The sequence below is a fragment of the Tachypleus tridentatus genome, chromosome 11 (assembly GCF_004210375.1).
Source record: "Tachypleus tridentatus isolate NWPU-2018 chromosome 11, ASM421037v1, whole genome shotgun sequence".
In the NCBI taxonomy this organism is placed as follows: Eukaryota; Metazoa; Arthropoda; class Merostomata; order Xiphosura; family Limulidae; genus Tachypleus; species Tachypleus tridentatus.
The window spans coordinates 21,989,780-22,010,211 of NC_134835.1; the positions used below are offsets into that span (position 1 = coordinate 21,989,780).

At 32.9% G+C, this 20,432-nt stretch overlaps 1 protein-coding gene and 1 long non-coding RNA gene across 2 annotated transcripts in view; one reads left to right on the forward strand and one right to left on the reverse strand.

Moving 5' to 3' along the window:
• The window catches only part of LOC143231743 (uncharacterized), a 28,305-nt gene that overhangs the window by 4,547 nt on the left and 3,326 nt on the right, over positions 1 to 20,432 (reverse strand). The window contains exon 2 of the long non-coding RNA XR_013017149.1: positions 10,434 to 10,584. This is a non-coding gene — a long non-coding RNA (uncharacterized LOC143231743). The remainder of the gene's footprint in view (positions 1 to 10,433; positions 10,585 to 20,432) is intronic.
• Positions 10,504 to 20,432, forward strand: part of LOC143231742 (cell adhesion molecule 3-like) — a 202,847-nt gene continuing 192,918 nt past the window's right edge. Inside the window, exon 1 of the mRNA XM_076466365.1 lies at positions 10,504 to 10,687. The gene's annotated coding sequence lies outside the window, so the exon portion shown is untranslated. The remainder of the gene's footprint in view (positions 10,688 to 20,432) is intronic.

A 20,432-nucleotide genomic window follows, 5' to 3' on the forward strand; every position in this document is an offset into this window, starting at 1 on the left:
GTTGTTTGTTTTTGAATTTCGCGCAAAGCTACTCGAGGGCTATCTGCGCTAGCCGTCCCTAATTTAGCAGTGTAAGACTAGAGGGAAGGCAGCTAGTCATCACCACCCACCGCCAACTCTTGGGCTACTCTTTTACCAACGAATAGTGGGATTGACTGTCACATTATAACGCCATCACGGCTGAAATGGCGAGCGGGAATCGAACCCACGACCCTCAGAGAACGAGTCGAACGCCTTAATACGCTAGGCCATGCTGGGCCCGTTGTGAAATGGAGAGAGAGTTTTTGACAAATAATTTGTTCATTCTGTCCATCAATGTTCTTGTATATATTCTTACTGCGCCATCTCTTGACATTTTGATAAAACGCTTCCTTGAACTTAAAGATTTCAAGCTTTTCTCACAGTGTGTAACCTCAGCTTTAGAGAAAAAATAAACACGTAAATAAAAATTAAAGTAAATAACATTTAATCTTTCATGAATCTGCGACGAGCAGGTATTCCCAGGATCATAAATCACACGTCCTGCCGGCAGTTGGACAGCGATAAATTACGAACTTAGAACGCTAAATCCGGGGCACGATTTTTACGATGTGGCTTTTCTTCAAAGAAAGAAGGAAAAACAAAATCTCGAATATATTGGCATTCTATCAAGAATGTTTATTTTAACTGAATCTTTCGTACAGTTTTAATGTATCAAAGTGTGACGAGATAATACGAGACTTCACCAGAAAGAGCAGGGATTCTTCAATAACTTACTATTGGAACATTTGTCTCTGTAATTTCAAAACGTTTTTTCTTACCTGAGCATACTTTTAAGTGTACCTTCAATAACATTTTATATTAATTAAGGAAACACTAAACATTTAACGTCATTTTAACCTTTAAAGTGGTCATTATAAGTATTATTTATTACGTAATATAATTTATTTCGGGCGAGTTTCCGATTTATTATATTAACATAATACGATTTCAGATAGCTGGAACTTTTATCTAGTCCAGAACTGAATATTTTGTCAACGGTCCAGGTTCATGACGAGCATATTGATTCTGGGTTGACACTGTTACACCTTGCTCACATTACTAACAAGCTGACTTTCTATCGACGAAGTTATCTAATGTTTTCATAGAAATTCTTACGTCCGAAATTAATTCACTGAAGTTAAACGGTTAGTATTGTTTAACGTTCCTGGTCAACTACTGTATCATAGTATATTACTGTATCACAGTATATTACTGTATCACAGTATAATACTGTATCATAGTATATTACTGTATAATAGTATACTACTGTATCATAGTATATTACTGTATCACAGTATACTACTGTATCATAATATACTACTGTATCACAGTATTTTACTGTATCATAGTATATTACTGTATCATAGTATATTACTGTATCATAGTATACTACTGTATCATAGTATATTACTGTATCATAGTATACTACTGTATCATAGTATATTACTGTATCACAGTATATTACTGTATCACAGTATACTACTGTATCATAGTATACTACTGTATCACAGTATATTACTGTATCACAGTATACTACTGTATCATAGTATACTACTGTACCATAGTATATTACTGTATCACAGTATACTACTGAATCATAGTATACTACTGTATCATAGTATACTACTGTATCACAGTATATTACTGTATTACAGTATATTACTTTATGACAGTATACTACTGTATCACAGTATAATACTGTATCACACTGTATCACAGTATACTACTGTATCACAGTATAATACTGTATCACACTGTATCACAGTATACTACTGTATCATAGTATACTACTGTATCACAGTATATTACTGTATCATAGTATATTACTTTATGACAGTATACTACTGTATCACAGTATACTACTGTATCATAGTATATTACTGTATCATAGTATACTACTGTATCATAGTATACTACTGTACCATAGTATACTACTGTATCATAGTATACTACTGTATCATAGTATACTACTGTATCATAGTATATTACTGTATCACAGTATATTACTGTATCACAGTATACTACTGTATCATAGTATACTACTGTATCATAGTATATTACTGTATTACAGTATACTACTGTATCATAGTATACTACTGTATCATAGTATATTACTGTATCACAGTATATTACTGTATCACAGTATACTACTGTATCACAGTATAATACTGTATCATAGTATACTGCTGTATCATAGTATATTACTGTATCACAGTATACTACTGTATCATAGTATATTACTGTATCATAGTATACTACTGTATCACAGTATAATATTGTATCATAGTATACTACTGTATCACAGTATATTACTTTATCATAGTATACTACTGTATCACAGTATACTACTGTATCATAGTATACTACTGTACCATAGTATATTACTGTATCACAGTATACTACTGAATCATAGTATACTACTGTATCATAGTATATTACTGTATCACAGTATACTACTGTATCATAGTATACTACTGTATCACAGTATTTTACTGTATCATAGTATACTACTGTATCATAGTATACTACTGTATCATAGTATATTACTGTATCACAGTATATTACTGTATCACAGTATACTACTGTATCACAGTATAATACTGTATCATAGTATACTGCTGTATCATAGTATATTACTGTATCACAGTATACTACTGTATCATAGTATATTACTGTATCATAGTATACTACTGTATCACAGTATAATATTGTATCATAGTATATTACTGTATCATAGTATACTACTGTATCTTAGTATATTACTGTATCATAGTATACTACATTATCATAGTATATTACTGTATCACAGTATAATACTGTATCACAGTATACTACGGTATCATAGTATAATACTGTATCACAGTATACTACGGTATCATAGTATACTACATTATCATAGTATATTACTGTATCACAGTATATTACTGTATCATAGTATACTACTGTATCACAGTATACTACTGTATCACAGTATACTACTGTATAATAGTATACTACTGTATCACAGTATACTACGGTATCATAGTATACTACATTATCATAGTATACTACTGTATCACAGTATACTACTGTATAATAGTATACTACTGTATAACAGTATACTACTGTATCATAGTATACCACTGTATCACAGTGTACTACGGTATCATAGTATACTACATTATCATAGTATATTACTGTATCACAGTATACTACATTATCATAGTATATTACTGTATCACAGTATACTACATTATCATAGTATACTACTGTATCACAGTATACTACATTATCATAGTATATTACTGTATCACAGTGTACTACGGTATCATAGTATACTACATTATCATAGTATACTACTGTATCACAGTATACTACTGTATCACAATATACTACTGTATCACAGTATACTACTGTATAATAGTATACTACTGTATAACAGTATACTACTGTATCATAGTATACTACTGTATCACAGTGTACTACGGTATCATAGTATACTACATTATCATAGTATATTACTGTATCACAGTATACTACATTATCATAGTATATTACTGTATCACAGTATATTGCTGTATCATAGTATACTACTGTATCATAGTATATTACTGTATCACAGTAACTACTGTATCATAGTATACTACTGTATCACAGTATACTACTTATCATAGTATATTACTGTATCATAGTATACTACTGTATCACAGTATACTACTGTATCACATTATAATACTGTATCACAGTATACTACTGTATCATAGTATACTACTGTATCACAGTATATTACTGTATCATAGTATATTACTTTATGACAGTATACTACTGTATCACAGTATACTACTGTATCACATTATAATACTGTATCACACTATATTACTGTATCACACTATATTACTGTATCATAGTATATTACTGTATCACAGTATACTACTGTATCATAGTATATTACTGTATCATAGTATATTACTTTATGACAATATACTACTGTATTACAGTATACTATTGTATCATAGTATACTACTGTATTACAGTATACTATTGTATCATAGTATACTACTGTATCATAGTATACTACTGTATCATAGTATACTACTGTATCATAGTATATTACTGTATCACAGTAACTACTGTATCATAGTATACTACTGTATCACAGTATACTACGGTATCATAGTATACTACATTATCATAGTATATTACTGTATCATAGTATACTACTGTATCACAGTATACTACGGTATCATAGTATACTACATTATCATTGTATATTACTGTATCATAGTATACTACTGTATAATAGTATACTACTGTATAACAGTATACTACTGTATCATAGTATACTACTGTATCACAGTATACTACGGTATCATAGTATACTACATTATCATAGTATATTACTGTATCATAGTATACTACTGTATAATAGTATACTACTGTATAACAGTATACTACTGTATCATAGTATACTACTGTATCACAGTGTACTACGGTATCATAGTATACTACATTATCATAGTATATTACTGTATCACAGTATACTACATTATCATAGTATATTACTGTATCACAGTATACTACTGTATCAGAGTATACTACTGCTTCATAGTATGTTACTGTATCACAATATATTACTGTATCACAGTATACTACTGTATCATAGTATGTTACTGTATCATAGTATACTACTGTATCATAGTATACTACTGTACCATAGTATACTACTGTATCATAGTATATTACTGTATCATAGTATACTACTGTACCATAGTATACTACTATATCATAGTATATTACTGTATCACAGTATACTACTGTATCACATTATAATACTGTATCATAGTATACTACTGTATCATAGTATATTACTGTATCACATTATAATACTGTATCACAGTATACTACTGTACCATAGTATACTACTGTATCATAGTATATTACTGTATCATAGTATACTACTGTACCATAGTATACTACTATATCATAGTATATTACTGTATCACAGTATATTACTGTATCACAGTATACTACTGTATCATAGTATACTACTGTATCACAGTATAATACTGTATCAGAGTATACTACTGTATCATAGTATACTACTGTATCATAGTATATTACTATATCATAGTATATTACTGTATCACAGTATAATACTGTAGCAAATCAATATTCTACTGTCCCTACCCGTCGATTTATAAACTTTAGGACGAGGTTCTCAAAAGCTCAGTTGACAACAATATTCGTATTTACATTCACACATGTACATTGTTGGTTCTGACGTTCTACAAATTTAGAGAACAGCCTGGAATTACCCCACACATATTTAGCAATATAAGCCACACGTATTTTTATATTTTAATTTAACTAAAACAAACATCAATATGAAAATGTATGCATTATAGTAAATGAGCTTCACGCTTCACTCCACTCATTTCATAAGAAACTAACATTATTTTAACTATTTGTAGTAATCTCTTTGTTTAGACGACTCACATATTTAGCTGTTTACAAGTCTACATCTACATTAATAACTTCATCCGCTTGTCACATCAGTGGCTTTATTTACTTAGACAACTGTGCGGCCGTGTTTCGACAAGAAGACCCAGTCTATGGGGTTGTTTCTTCTCACCTAAACCCCTGGGTTTAAAAAAAAACCAACCCTGTGTTATTCTCGTCTATCTTAGTTATTTTAGCACACAGTCGAAGGTTCTAGTCCAACCTTCATATTTCCCGTTTGACAACTGTTACAGTTTTAATAGTATCGTCTGGGGATTAGACAGCGTTCATTTTATTTTTGTTCCTGTATTTTTAGTTTATTATCGAGCAAACGAAAGCCACTTAACGTCGTCCAGATATAAAAATAGTTGGTTATACTCCATAATGCTGACGTTTCTTTGTCTTACTTGTTATCGAAGAACGTAAGAAAATTATAATATGACGGATCAATGCTGTAACCTCTAACAAATTTCGTTCAAGCTACGCACGATCAAATAGGTCATCATAGAGACATATAATAAAGTTAATTCTTCTTAGCCCCATAATACTCAGGAATACACAGAAAACGTGATACGGTTCAAAAACGAAATACTTTGAAGGAACGTTTTCTTCTTTCGACGAAATGATATTAAAATTTGTCTGAATTTATTTTACTTAAAAAGTAAGATTACTTTAACATAAATATAGTAAAAAACTATACTATTGACTGTTTAACGCCATCTGGCTTGATATGGTCAGGTGATTAGGGCTCCTAATCGACTCATAATCTGGTGGTCTCGAGTTTGAATCCCCGTCCATCAAACGTCCTCACCCATTCAGCCGTGGGAACATTATAATGATACGGTCAATCCCACTATTTGTAGGTAAAAGAGTAGCCGAAGAGTTAGCGGTGGATGGTGATGACTAGCTGCCTTCCCTTTAGTCTTATACTGGAAAATTAGAGACGGCTAGCGCAGATAGCCCTCGTGTAGCTTTGCGCGAAACCGTTTTGCCCCATTTTCATGGAATCATTTGACTTAATTGTCACCCTGAGTTTTGAATTACTTCTAAAAAACGTGCCATCAGATGGTGTTAAACCAAACAAATTATGAGTTTATTAAATTTGTTTAGATACGAGCTGTTGGAGTGGATTTCTTTCCATTCATTCTGGAAGGAAAACTTAAAACAATTGGAAACAATGTCAACATATTACACTATAATGTCAAACAATGTCAAAATATTACACTATAATGTGAAACAATGTCAACATATTACACTATAATGTCAAACACTGTCAACATATTACACTATAATGTCAACATATTACACTATAATGTCAAACAATGTCAACATATTACACTATAATGTGAAACAATGTCAACATATTACACTAATGTGAAACAAAGTCAACATATTACACTATAATGTCAAACAATGTCAAAATATTACACTATAATGTGAAACAATGTCAACATATTACACTATAATGTCAAACACTGTCAACATATTACACTAATGTGAAACAATGTCAACATATTACACTATAATGTGAAACAATGTCAACATATTACACTATAATGTCAAACAATGTCAACATATTACACTATAATGTCAAAAAATGTCAACATATTACACTATAATGTAAAAAAATGTCAACATATTACACTATAATGTCAAATAATGTCAACATATCACACTATAATGTCAAACAATGTCAACATATTACACTATAATGTCAAACAATGTCAACATATTACACTATAATGTCAAAAAATGTCAACATATTACACTATAATGTAAAACAATGTCAACATATTACACTATAATGTCAAACAATGTCAACATATTATACTATAATGTCAAACAATGTCAACATATTATACTATAATGTCAAACAATGTCAACATATTACACTATAATGTGAAACAATGTCAACATATTACACTATAATGTGAAACAATGTCAACATATTGTACTATAATGTCAAACAATGTCAACATATTGTACTATAATGTGAAACAATGTCAACATATTACACTATAATGTCAACATATTATACTATAATGTCAAACAATGTCAACATATTACACTATAATGTGAAACAATGTCAACATATTACACTATAATGTCAAACAATGTCAACATATTATACTATAATGTCAAACAATGTCAACATATTACACTATAATGTCAAACAATGTCAACATATTATACTATAATGTCAAACAATGTCAACATATTACACTATAATGTGAAATAATGTCAACATATTACACTATAATGTAAAACAATGTCAACATATTACACTATAATGTCAAACAATGTCAACATATTACACTATAATGCCAAACAATGTCAACATATTACACTATAATGTCAAACAATGTCAACATATTATACTATAATGTCAAACAATGTCAACATATTACACTATAATGTAAAACAATGTCAACATATTACACTATAATGTCAAACAATGTCAACATATTATACTATAATGCCATACAATGTCAACATATTACACTATAATGTCAAACAATATCAACATATTACACTATAATGTCAACATATTACACTATAATGCCAAACAATGTCAACATATTACACTATAATGTCAAATAATGGCAAACTACTATAATGCACCATTTTATAGCGACTTTATTATTGTTGTTGTTTTGAATTAAGCACAAAGCTTCCAAATGGGCTATCTGTGCTCTGTCCACCACGGGTATCGAAACCTGGTGTTTAGTGTTGTAAGTCCGCAGACATACCGCTGAGCCACTCGGGGGCCGAATTTATTATAAGACAGTGGTTGTCGTGTGACTTCCTTTCATACAATACTCAAGTAATTTTAAAATACTTAACTACTTACCGTCATGTCCCCCATTGGTACAGCTTTAAATGTACGGATTTACAACGCAAAGGTCAGGGGTTCGATTTCCCTCGATGGACTCAGCAGATAGCCCAATAAACGATTCTAGAACGATCGACAAGACTCTCACGTCGCGACCGGTCTAGAGAAATCTCTAGCCAGTGGTTGTCAACGTTTAAAACACAACAAAATGTGAACCGATTTAAATGAAAATCATTCCTTTTGTAAAACTACGTGTGACGTTTTGTGCAACATTTGTACGTACTTGTATGATTTTTGGATTCATTGTAGAGGGATTACTGTAGAACATACAAAGGTTTCAAGACAGGTCTGTTTTTTTCGTCCAAATATTGAAATAAATATAACAAAAAGGTTTTAGATTCAGATATGAATTTCAGCAAGAAATGTGAAAAATATAACTTCACAGAAATTTCTAAACAAAATATAATAATCACATCATAAATATAAAACAGAGATGTGGGTAGAGTAGTTATAGTTGGGACAGCGGTAAGTATTCGGATTTAGAACTTTAAAATCAGGCGTTCGATTCCCCTCGGTGGACAGCTCATATAGCCCCACGTTCCACACACACATCTAATAATTATAAATTATTCAGTCAGAAAATGCAACTGTTAACTGTGAAACTAGAATTGCTATAAAAGACATTATCGCGTGAACTTCATAGTGTTTTGTACAATTGAATAAGTGAAATCAACCTATCTATAAAATAGTTTTGTATATATTGAAATATTATTTGGAAAGAAAATTACTTTTTTTTCGACATTCACACTTTTCCTTGAGGATGAAATAATAAAATAATCTTAATTCATTGTACGAATTACTTTAATACATAAATAAAGTATTCTTGTTAAGACTTTTTAACGTCACATAGATTGTACATGAAGCATTATGTTCTGTTGTTTGAAAACAGATTTCAGTTATAAAGAAAAGACTTTTGGTTATTGTGTTTACAAGACATCGGTGGTTGAAAGTGGTGAATACGACGGAACCCAAGACGATGGCCAAGATATCTATTTATTGTAATAAATGAACTGTTCGGTTAATGTTTTTTAAAAAAAACAGATTAACCAATTAAACAGACAGTTTTTCAGACAGAACTAAAGAGAAATTGGCTGATGAAAATGTAAAACAGAGATTTATAGTAAGGGTTAAATTCGCGCACATCTGTTGACGTGTGAAATTAGTAGAAACTTAGCAACTGTTTAATACATTACAAAAGTGAGTTACCAAAATGAACCTTCATTAGGATAACACCTGTCACCAAACTGAAAATAAATGAGGATATTTTATTACGTGATATATAAAACATGTCGTTCTATGAAAACTATCCCCCGGTGTACAAGATTACGGGCTTAATATCTGAAGTTAGGTACCCGGCAGTAGACATAGCTGATAGCCCAACGTGGATATGCGATAAAACAAACAATCCCTAAAACTTATTAAACTTGTCTTGATTCTCTTAGTTACAAACTCATAAGTACGTTAGCTTTCAGGGTAGCATTAGATTTGGTTTCTTTTAAATTTCGCGCAAAGCTACACGAGTACTACCTGCGTTAGCTGTCCCTAATTTAATATTGTAAGACTAGAAGGAAGGCAGCTAGTCATCACCACCCATCGCTAAACGATCTAGTGAGATTACTTTTTTATTTTTCAGCTGATTTTGTTAGAATATACTTATAGCTATTATTGTTTATGAGAATTACATCAAATAAGTTTAGCTTATTTAATTTAAAACTGTGGATTGCAATAATAATGTTTAAATAACACATTTTCCGTGGCCATGTGTAAAACCATAATAATTATTAAAACAGTTTCTTTTAAATTTGATAGACGACAGCACTTACATCACCAGTTTTTCGCTAACATTTCCTTGATTCCAAGTTTTAGCAGAATTTCAGCATGCAAAGATATCATTGTTTATAAGAATTATATCAAATAGTTTAGCTTATTTAATTTAAAATTGCGGATTGCAATAGCAACGTTTAAGTAAAACAATTTCCGCGGCCATGTGTAATAATTATTTAAACAATTTCTTTTTAAGTCGATAGATGACAGCACTTACATCGGTTTTTCGCTGGTATTTCATTGATTCACAGTTTTAGCAGAATTTCAGCACGCAAAGAGGAACTCTCCCCACAAGTAAGCGTTTCTCCCAAACTCCACAATACCAGTCTTCGCGTGGCAGTAGATTGGGAAGTTGCTTTGACCACGAACTAGTGATAAAGTAAAAGAAACAAATTACCTACTTCTCACATTGCTTAGTATGGAATACAAGAACAGCTATTTAATCTGTAAATTACACGAAGAATTTTTAAGGTAAGCCTAGTTGTATCGTTTTTTTTATTTTTCCACGTTGCTCGTCGCAAAAGAGAAATGATAATACTGGTAAAATATAGAAATGGAATATTTATTCCAAAGTGAAGGATTCCAAAAGAATGTTTATTACCTCTCTCGTAATTTGAATGAGCTACTAACTCCATAAAAGTTATTGTAAAACAGTTATTTCTAATGCGGTTCGCGTTGTTACATTAATTATATTTGGTTTAACAAAACAACGTTATTTATGTTTGTGGTTTAATAATATAACATAATTACCGTGTTTCTCCGAAAATAAGACAGGGCTTATATTAATTTTCACTCCAAAATATGACACTAGGGCTTATTTTCGGGGGATGTCTTATTTTGATATATTAAAAAAATGAAGTTACAAAGTAAAACTATTAAACTAACCATTTAAAATAAACTATTATTAAACTATTAAACTAACCATTTAAAATAAACTATTATTAAACTATTAAACTAACTGATTAATACTTAAACAAACTAATTAACTAACTATTAAACTAATTAATAAATTAATTTTTTTTTTATTTCTTTCCTCTTCCTGCCACTCTTAACTAGGGCTTATTTTAAGGGTAGGGCTTATATTAAAACTATCCCCAAAAATCACACTAGGTCTTATTTTATGGGAAGGTCTTATTATCGGAGAAACACGGTACATAGTAGTTACGCGTACTTTAAAAAGTTCACACCAGATTCATGGTTATAGTTTATTAGTATTATTATCCGTATTATTTAGGCGTAGTTTAGAAATATAACACAATAAATGTTTGTAGTTTAATAATATAACAGCTCGGATGTCTAATAAAACTGTAACTTCGAAGTTTCCTTTGGTAATATGCCATAAAATAGCATGTCTCCTGTTTCTTGTATAGATTAGATAAGAAATATATTTTAAATTCTTTTCCTTCTAGTCATTGAACACCACGTGTGGTCCCGGCATGGCCTGGGGGTTAAGGCACTCGACTCGTAATCTGAGGGTCGCGGGTTCGAATCCCCGTCACACCAAACATGCTCGTCCTTTCAGCCGTACGGGCGTAATAATGTAACGGTCAATCCCATTATTCGTTTGGTAAAAGAATAGCCCAAGAGTTGGCGGTGGGTGGTAATGACTAGCTGCCTTCCCTCTAGTCTTACACTGCTAAATTAGGGACGGCTAGGACAGATAGCCCTCATGTAGTTTTGCGCGAAATTCAAAAGAAACCAAACCAATACGTGTACCTGGTTTCATTGTGTTTTTACCACACATGACAATAATTGTCACAGTGGTGCCGCACTCGTGTGTGTATGTTTTCTTATAGCAAAGCCACATCGGGCTATTTGCTCAGTCCATCGAGGGGAAGCGAACCCCTTTATTTCAGCATTGTAAATCCGTAGACTTACCACTGTACCAACTAGATTTTAGTAAAGACTATACAAATGTTTTGTTAAAGTGTACTTAAGAATTTTCCAGTGCAACTGAGTTATGGTTTAAATTTTGTGGTGAGCAGTTTGATTTGTTTTAAATTTCGCACAAAGCAACACGACGGATATCTGCGCTAGCCGTCCCTAATTCAGGGATAAAAGACTAAAGGGAAGGCAGATAGTCATCATCACCCACCGCCAACTTTTAGGCTACTCTTTTACCAACCAACAGTGGGATTGATCGTCACTATATAACGCCCCCACGGCTGAAAGGGCTAGCATATTTGATGTGATGGGGATTCGAACCCGTGAGCATCGAATTACGAGTCGAGTGCCTTAACCACCTGGTGGTGAAAAAACAAACTAAATTATACATTCGTGCTCGCGGTCCACCCAACACTGCCAAACAGTAAATGCTACCAGATAAGAATAGGAACGTGGGCACGCGCGCTCGTGTTTTATCGTATATAAAAAACAAAACAAAAAAACGTTGGATTATCTGCTGTGTTCACCGAGCGGAACTGAACCAGTAATTTTAACATTGTTGATATGCAGATGTATCACTGTTCTACCAGGGTACGACAGGAATGTTTTTAAAGTCGGTTTTAACAGTATATTGTCGACGTGATTAGTCAAGCAAATAACCAGGGACATGATCCCAAAAAATATTTAATTTAAAAATCCACAGATAACAACCAATCGTTGTTAAATGTGCCATAATTATACAATGAATCGTTCAATGCGCTTAACTTAAAATTAGGGCCCAACTAGGTAGTAACAAAAATAAGAGACCATATAAAACTATCGGATATGTATGAATATATGATGAAAAATATAATACGAGCAATAAATTCTAGATGTTTAAATAATGTAATTAGTTTAATAAAAAAGTAAAAATGCATATTTTATATAATGATAATCTAATATTTCTCTCAGATATTGAATAATACTTTGCTTCTGGTTCTATACTTGACAATTCCTCGCTAGTACAGAAGTAAGTCTACGGATTTAGAACGTTAAAACAAGAGGTTCGATCTCCCTCGGTGGACTCAGAAGCTAACCCTAAATTGGCCCGTCATGGCCTAGCGTGTTAAGGCGTGCGACTCGTAATCTGAGGGTCGCGGGTTCGCATCCCTGTCGCGCCAAACATGCTCGCCCTTTCAGCCGTGAGGACGTTATAATGTGACGGTCAATCCCACTATTCGTTGGTAAAAGTGTAGCCCAAGAGTTGGCGGTGGGTGGTGATGATTAGCTTCCTTCTCTCTAGTCTTACACTGCTAAATTAGGGACGGCTAGCACAGTTAGCCCTCGAATAGCTTTGTGTGTAATTCACAAACAAACAAAACAAACTAACCCTAAATGGCTTTACAATAAGAAAACACAAACACGCTATAGTAGAGGTCTATTTAAAGCCTAGATTGAAAAAAGATGAATTTAATTTTGTGTTTTACACATGAAAGATCAAGAGATTATTTTTTTACCCTGAAGAAAACGTCTTGAGATGATAAATCGACCCTCACACGAAATGTTAGTTTTAACATTAAATAAGTCCGACAGTTGAAGATACACGATATTAATTTAATTAAAGACGTAGATATATTTTAATTAGATTTATTTTCGTTGGTTGTTGTTCTACATGTAATTCATTCATGGCCTTTCATACAGAAATGTTTCAAATAAAACTTTAGAAACCCAAAATTATTCAGCCATTTTTTACAATAGTGCAATCTAAGAGAAAAGTACAGAAACATTGGGATTTAATTTAAAAGAATGAAGACATACACAGTTTTGTAATTGGGTTTTATATATGTACTTTTGTTATTATATATACTATCTTATAACATACATGACGATACATTTGAATTTATAAATTCGTAACTGAAAGTAAAAGAAAATTATCCATGTCTTTTTTTCCAATTTTGTTCTAATTCTGAGACTTCATGACGGATCATTTTACAAGATGTATTCATATCGTAACTGAAAGTGTTTTTAAATATGAAATAGTCGAGACATTTATCATAGTAATATAACTAGTCTGAATATTTCTATTATGTTAATGATAGTTTTAATAAGTTCTTCTTAATTAACCCATTGATTAATTAATAGTTTAATTAAATGTTTAAACTCTAAGCGAGAACTAATGATGATTTGTTACACGTATTATTCACCCTGTTTTCTTACGCACTACAGATATTGTATGTTTTTTGTTTAAAGAATGTCTTACGATTTGGGTGATATTTTGAGAGGATTGAACTTTGTAGTTGCTAAGCCTAATCGAGCCTATCGTAAATTTCTATATATAAATTGGTATACAATAGTAGAAAGAAAATAATAAAAACTAAAACAAGAGGGAGTCCTCAATAGCCGGGGCACTTGAAATTCTTTTAGGCATGATTAGAATAAATTAATCTATGAGACCTTTTTTTTTTTTCATTTTTATCAGCTTTATCTTTGTGCACTAGGAATACCAAACGTGGGGCTCGCGTAAACCCGATTTGCTTATGCTAGTCATCAGGATATCTACCATAGTCATCAGGATATCTTCCAGTCTACCCTCAAATAAAAATTATTTTGGGTAGGATTATAGTAAATTGATTAATGTAACTTTGGGTCAAGTACACAAATGAAAGGGTTTGACCTCTGAATCCAAAACTGTTATTAGATCTGAAATCGGTCAAGAGATGACGAAGCTATGAGTTAAAAAAATGTACTTTAAAAAAACAAAACAACTCAGAGACGTTCTATGAGCCGATGTGCCGCGGCTACAAAATGTACCGATAAAGGGCTCAAGAAGAAAGTTAATGTTTCTCCTACAGGTGCCTATCTGGAGCTTATAAAACTTATCCTTTCATAACAATAGTGAAGCCACTGTGATTGTTCATTTCTACCAGGTATTGTCTAGTCAATATACAGGGTCGATTCATGAATGAAAGAGACGCAGTAGAGTTAGTTCTTATAAAAAGAATGTTATACGTGTGCGATGGAAATGCGAAGAGAACAGAAGGTGACGTAAAGTTAGTTGATAACTGAAGTATTCTTCAAGTTCGCTATTTAAGTACGGCCACCCGCTAGTACAACGGTAAGTCTACGGATTTACAACGCTAAAATATGGGGTTCGATTCCATTCGGTGGGCTCAGCAAATATCCCAATGTGGCTTTGCTATAAGAAAACACACACACACATTTAAGTGCGCTGCCTCAAAACCAGTTGTGTAGTTTTGTACTTAAACTCTCACAACTCACGCAACTTCAAAAGTTGTTTCATTCATTTATTTAGCAGTTTGGAAGAATTATATCTTATCTTGATTATTGAAAAACTGTCTTCCTTTCTAATGAGGTTTAATTTGAATATTAAGTAGTGATTGAGAAACTTGACACTGAATAGTGAACTTAAGATATTTCGTTTCTACTAATAAATAACAGTGTAGATTAGAGCTAAACCACAATATCATTTAGCAACCAGTTGCGTTCATTAGAGCCAAACCAACAATATCATTTAGCAACTAGTTGCGTTCATTAGAGCCAAACCAACAATATCATTTAGCAACCAGTTGCGTTCATTAGAGCTAAACAAACAATATCATTTAGCAACCAGTTGCGTTCATTAGAGCCAAACCAACAATATCATTTAGCAACCAGTTGCGTTCATTAGAGCCAAACCAACAATATCATTTAGCAACCGATTGCGTTCATTAGAGCTAAACCAACAATATCATTTAGCAACCAGTTGCGTTCATTAGAGCTAAACCAACAATATCATTTAGCAACCAGTTGCGTTCATTAGAGCCAAACCAACAATATCATTTAGCAACCAGTTGCGTTCATTAGAGCCAAACCAACAATATCATTTAGCAACCGATTGCGTTCATTAGAGCTAAACCAACAATATCATTTAGCAACCAGTTGCGTTCATTAGAGCTAAACCAACAATATCATTTAGTAACCAATTGCGTTCATTAGAGCTAAACCAACAATATCATTTAGCAACCAGTTGCGTTCATTAGAGCCAAACCAACAATATCATTTAGCAACCAGTTGCGTTCATTAGAGCCAAACCAACAATATCATTTAGCAACTAGTTGCGTTCATTAGAGCCAAACCAACAATATCATTTAGCAACCAGTTGCGTTCATTAGAGCTAAACCAACAATATCATTTAGCAACCAGTTGCGTTCATTAGAGCCAAACCAACAATATCATTTAGCAACCAGTTGCGTTCATTAGCGCCAAACCAACAATATCATTTAGCAACCGATTGCGTTCATTAGAGCTAAACCAACAATATCATTTAGCAACCAGTTGCGTTCATTAGAGCTAAACCAACAATATCATTTAGTAACCAATTGCGTTCATTAGAGCTAAACCAACAATATCATTTAGCAACCAGTTGCGTTCATTAGAGCCAAACCAACAATATCATTTAGCAACCAATTGCGTTCATTAGAGCTAAACCAACAATATCATTTAGCAACTAGTTGCGTTCATTAGAGCCAAACCAACAATATCATTTAGCAACCGATTGCGTTCATTAGAGCTAAACCAACAATATCATTTAGCAACCAGTTGCGTTCATTAGAGCTAAACCAACAATATCATTTAGTAACCAATTGCGTTCATTAGAGCTAAACCAACAATATCATTTAGCAACCAGTTGCGTTCATTAGAGCCAAACCAACAATATCATTTAGCAACCAATTGCGTTCATTAGAGCTAAACCAACAATATCATTTAGCAACCAGTTGCGTTGAGTAGAGCAACGTCTACAATTAAATAACTAATACCTTTGTTCGTAAGTAAATTAACAAAAACATTTAGTAGGTGAAAACATTATTTACGACTGAACCAAGAACAAGAACGTGATATATTAGACTACATATTTATTGTTTGTCATAAAAAATCGGCCTAACACATGACAATCATGAGAGCATTCTTGAAGATTTCTCCAAATCCCGTGAGATACGTAATCAAGTGACTGACAGCGCCATCTAGCGAAGAGTTGAATATATTGAATTAAAGACAAAAAAGCTTTGGGAAGTCTTTATCTCAATGATTGTCAATCAATAATTAATTTAACAACGTTAGCAGAACTTGAAACATGCATGAACCATTGAAGTTTCGTCACGAAAATTATCCATACGAACCATTGAAGTGTAGTCAGGAATATAAACCAGGCTAATTACTTCAGTCTCGTCACAAAGATAATCCTCGCGAACACTTAAATGTCGTATTTGGGATAAACCCCGTGAACCTCTGAAGTTTCGTCTCGATAATAATATCTTGTATTTGTTATTGGTAGGGTGTTACATATTCAAGCTAAATCTCCTATGTGTTTATATAACTCCAGTAAATACCACCTGACTGACAGACGAGTTAGGTGTTTGAAAATCGAACCATTTCTCGTCAGACGACAACGTTAACACAGTGTTGTTTTTTAACGACTTCTTTACTACATTTGCTCCCCTACTCTCGAAACATTTTCCGCGCTCAAAATGATTTTTTTAGTGTTTTATTATTAGATTTCGTCTTTGATTTTTTTCGTCTAGAAATAAAAAAAAAACGCATTAAAAGCACCGACACAGCCTATATTTAGCTTTAGTTAATATATTAAATTATTCCCTGTTTACAGGTTTTATGTAAAAGACTTCCTTAGTAACGATACGGCACTGCTGCGTAGCTCACGAAGACGTAATACAAAACAAATACGTAGCCCACCAAGACGTAATACAAAACAAATACTTAGCCCACCAAGACGTAATACAAAACAAATACTTAGCTCACCATGACGTAATACAAAGCAAGTACGTAGCTCACCAAGACGTAATACAAAACAAATACGTAGCTCACCAAAACATAATACAAAACAAATACGTAGCTCACCAAAACATAATACAAAACAAATACGTAACTCATCTAGCCATTACACGTATCTACGTATTTCATTTCGTAATCTAGGGATATTTAGCTCCCAAACGATTTATCCATTAAGCCATCTTCGTTGTGATGCAATACGTTTACAAAATTGCAACTAAGTAGTTGGTTTAGTTTTGATGTCACACTGATACTATGTAGTTTGTTTAGTTTTGATGTCACACTACTACTTAGTTCAAATACTCGTGGAATACAACTTTGTATCCTAAATGGTCATGTTAATTTATCTGTGCTACTAGCTTGTATAGTCATGATGCAACGGGGATTCGAACCCGAATTACCAAACCTAGTTTCTCATTATATTTCACCACGTGAAGTTTACGTGTTATGTTAGGCCTATGCTTTGTAAGTTACATTTTAATATATCAAACATGTTTTGTGTTTTTGTTAATTTGTTTATATTAAGACAAAACAACTCTGGGCTACCTGCTATGACCCGGAGAATCGAACCCCGGGTTTTAGCATTATAAGTCGCTAAACTTACCTCTCTTTCATCGACAGACCTGTTCCCGCTTTGTGAAGTTGGAATAAAAAGTTAAACACGACATTACACTTTATCAGGATGAGGGTGAATTTATTTCACTTTATCACAAAATAAGTGTAAGTGATTTTTGTAGACGGTCCATATCAATTATTGAGGACTGCACTAAAAGAAGAAGGTGTGAGGTTACTTTCATAATTTATTTAAATGAGGAATGAAAGTAAATGTGTTTTAAATCGATAGCATCTTCACGATGATTGTTCGTTTGTTTTTGAAATTCGCACAAAGCTACACGAAGGCTATCCCGGCTAGCCGTCTCTAACTTAGCAGTGTAAGACTAGAGGGAAGACAGCTAGTCATCACCACCCACCACCGACTTTTGGACTATTCTTTACCAACGAATAGTGGGATTGGCCGTCATATTATAGCGCCTCTACGGCTGAAAGGGCGAGCATGTTTGGTGTGACGGGGATTCGAACCCGCGACTCTCGGACTAGGAGTCGAGTGCCTTAACCACGATGATCCAGACAGATGTAAACTGGTTAAGTAACCGTGTTAACCGCATTATAAATAATAGCAACATCAGTTTTTGTGTTTTAGTCTCTGAACAATGTCCATAATTGACATACACAACTGTAAGTTCTCTGAACAATGTCCATAATGGACATACACAACTGGAAGTTGCAGAATATTTCTTAAGCCTACTTATTTTATATGTAGTTTGTCTCAAGATATAGTAGAAAAGTACATCTTATTTCATGTGGATTCTAATTTAAGAATCTACTTCTAAACAGGTACATATTACAAAATGAGAAGCTTATTGTATACATCCATCTGCACACGAAGAGGCTTTCAGATTGTGGAATATTACAAGCTGGAAAGTTGCATTTCACCTAGCCTTAACATGGATAATACTCTGTTTATGAAACGTAAACACCCCTCTGTTATTAGGTCTTATCTCGAAAAAATACCGTATTTATGTAGGGTGTTTCATTTGTCTTCAACACACTGTAATGAATCTCTATTTATGTAAGAGTTAAATAATATATAACGTTGCTGTTACTAATTTATTTTTATATGTTATTCAGCAGATGGGCTTCATAAGATAACAGTCATAAATATAAAGCCATGTATATCATTCGATTCAACAGTTATCACTGAGTTATACCCGTATTAAATGGTAACCATCAAGAGTTACCAGAAATGTGACTTCTTATTGCGGTGGACTTTATAGACTGGACTCCATATTTAAATAATAAACCTATGAGTATATCTCTGTAGAAATACAGAAACCGAAATATTAGCCCTAAAAACCCGAAGTTGTATGCTTATTTTTTTTATTATTCTTTGGAATTTTGTTTGAACTACGCGTAAGTGTTTGATACGCCATTGATCTTTGACTAATAGACCAACAATTCGGTGATATTTAATAAACCTTTCGTCGCAAATGAAACAGCGTCGATAAATTTGAACTAGTAGAGATGACGCTGTCATTGAAGATTGTTTGGAAGACACGTGAACAATGATTGTTATCACCGTGGTAACGTCGCCCATAACTCATGCAGCTCACGCACAGAGGGCGAAGAAATCGGCAATAAAAGAACTCCAATAAACCAATAATTACAGTTGCCTGTGTGTGCGTGTGTATGAAACCTGGTTGGAAGTTTCAACAGGAGCCATTGATGGATATTGTTCTTGCCTGTGGTAATTAGTGTTAACGTTCCCCAGTAGAAGATATTATGTTAATGACAATCCAAGATGGCGACCATTATCCCAGTAAGAGATTCTCATAATTCTTGATGCTATACATGTATCCAAACCTATGATTAGAAAGACAAATATTCTATTATGTTCAATTTTATTAGGTGACTATTGAAGTCATTTTTTACCATCTTGGATGTAAGACTT